Genomic DNA, 2,887 nt, shown 5'->3' on the forward strand with positions numbered 1-2,887 from the left:
TTAAACCTACCCAGCAAATAGCGTGGAACGGGCCAGACTATTTCGCCTGAGAATATTCTGAGACTTTCCATCGGTAGGGAAGGGGCTGTTTTTTACAGTTAAGGGTTAGAGCGCAAAAATCGGTGTTTGCATTTTTGAAGAGCCCAAAAATCAGATACTTGATTTGCAATGTAAGATTCTAAAAAATATTTTTTTTTTCACAAAGCTAGTTACACCTTAAAATTTTTAAAAGTTTATTATTTAACAGTCATATTTGCCTGTTAATAAGGGGCGTTTTTTAAATTTAAGGGTTGCAGCCCAAAAATCGGTGTTTGCATTTTTGAAGAGCCCAAAAGTCAGATACTTGATTTGCAATGTAATATTCTAAAAAAATATTTTTTTTTCACAAAGCTAGTTACACCTTAAAATTTTTAAAAGTTTATTATTTAACAGTCATATTTGCCTGCTAACAAGGGGCGTTTTTTAAATTTAAGGGTTGCAGCCCAAAAATCGGTGTTTGCATTTTTGAAGAGCCCAAAAGTCAGATACTTGATTTGCAATGTAAGATTCTAAAAAATATTTTTTTTCACAAAGCTAGTTACACTTAAAATTTTTAAAAGTTTATTATTTAACAGTCATATTTGGCTGTTAACAAGGGGCGTTTTTTAAATTTAAGGTTTGCAGCCCAAAAATCGGTGTTTGCATTTTTGAAGAGCCCAAAAGTCAGATACTTGATTTGCAATGTAAGATTCTAAAAAATATATTTTTTTTCACAAAGCTAGTTACACCTTAAAATATTTAAAAGTTTATTATTTAACAGTCATATTTGGCTGTTAACAAGGGGCGTTTTTTAAATTTAAGGGTTGCAGCCCAAAAATCGGTGTTTGCATTTTTGAAGAGCCCAAAAGTCAGATACTTGATTTGCAATGTAAGATTCTAAAAAATATATTTTTTTTTAGCCTCATCTGTCTGATTACCGGGGCTCGTGATTGAACGAAAAGTGGTGGTACTGGGAATCGGTGTTGGTATTTCTGAAGAACCCAAAAATCGACGTTCGTATTTTTGAACAGCAAAAAAATCAGAGAATCTATTTACGCTGTTAAATTGTGAAAGAGAATTTTTTAACAAACTAATATTTTCCTGATAACCAGGGGTTGTTTTTTAACGTAAAGGGGTGGAGCCTAAAAATCAGCGACTCTAGTTACACTGTACTGTACAATTCTGAAAAAGATTATTTTTTGAAAAAGTCGTATCTGCCTGGTAACAACCCAGCGCGCAAAAAAATTAAGGATGTCCTAGAGACGTCTTTGGGACATCCCTAAGATGTATTTTATAACATGTCATTTGGTCATCCTGACATAGGCCTGACATAGGACGTCCTGGGAACGCCCCAAGGACGTTCTTGAGATTTTCATAGTTTTTTGCCCACTGGGAAGAGGTTGTTTTTTCACGTGAGGGGTTGCAACCTAAAAATCGTTGTTGGAATTTTTGAAGATTTTAAATACCAGACCATTCTTAATAGGCGGATATGAATTTGTCAAAAAAATATAATTTTGTCAGCATTTTACGGTGCTACTTGAGTGTCTGATTTTTGGGCTTTTAGAAAATACCAACAACGATTTTTGGTCTCCACTCCTTTACGTTTAAAGACGACTCCTGGTTACCTGATAGATGATACTTTGTCAACATATAATCATTTTTAGAATTTTAAAGTGTAAATATGATCACTGATCTTTGGGCTCTTTTGGGATCAAACCCATAACGTGAAAAAACCAACCCCTCGGCGCGCTGTTAATATTTTTGGGCTCCTTGAAAATTCGAATTCGTGTTTATAGACAGGTGGTTGATTTTTTAAATTTAGGGGTGATTTTTGAACAAAAATTACAAGCATTGGACAGTCCAAGAAGGGCCCAGCACTACTTTCTATTATGTTTTTCCTGATTTAAGTAGTTTTTATGTACATATGCGTTGTTTTTTTACGTTTTTATGTGGTGTATTCGAGAGCCCAAAAGAAGCCAAAAATCTGATGCGTTTTGTATTTTTCAGACTTCATTTTTGACAAGGGGTGGTTTTTTGAACATGGGGGTAGGTTTTGGAATTTTTTCGTGCATCAAGGACCCAAAAATTATGGTATTTTTTGTTTTTTCTGAATTTAAGTTTTTACATTAGGGGTAGTTTTAAGCCAGTACCTTTACTCGAAATTTTAATTTTCATAAAGAGTAGTGGAGCCCGAAAATCGACAATACATAAAAAAAGCCCAATATTCTGATACAAAGAATTTAGGAATTTCCTTTGTGGAGGTGCTAGCTTGATGGACCTATATAAAAGGCCTGTTAAGCCGCTGGGTATCAGACGAAATCCTGACATAGCCTTAAATCGAAAAATCTTTCTAACAGAAAAACCGACTGCCATCACAACAATAATAAGGACAAGGTAATACGAACTCACAAACAATCCATGAATTGCCATTCAGTTTATGGTTTTATATCATAATGTTATTACAGAAATTCTATTTTATAATAATTAAAAGTAATAGTAGTTGATTGATAAATCACTCTTGGGTGAATCAACCGATCGAGAATGCGACTCATCAATCGACGTGTCCGCAGATTTTCACTGTTCCTTTAGAATCAATTAAACTTATTTTTGCATCACCAAATCGCCCCATTTTTTATAATCATATCATCATCATACATAATGGAAAAAAAATGTTACATTTGTACAACCATCATATACATGTTACATTTAGATTACGGTTAATTCATTACCATTTTAAAAAAATGTAGAGAGAAGAGTATCTCCGTGTGTTTTTTAGTGTGTTTCATGTGTATACCTAATTATGAGTGAAATGCTGCTAAACTCAAAACGATCTACGCACAATGCTCTCTGCCTTATAAAATTTTAGTTG

Source organism: Belonocnema kinseyi, chromosome 1, assembly GCF_010883055.1.
Source record: "Belonocnema kinseyi isolate 2016_QV_RU_SX_M_011 chromosome 1, B_treatae_v1, whole genome shotgun sequence".
NCBI lineage: Eukaryota > Metazoa > Arthropoda > Insecta > Hymenoptera > Cynipidae > Belonocnema > Belonocnema kinseyi.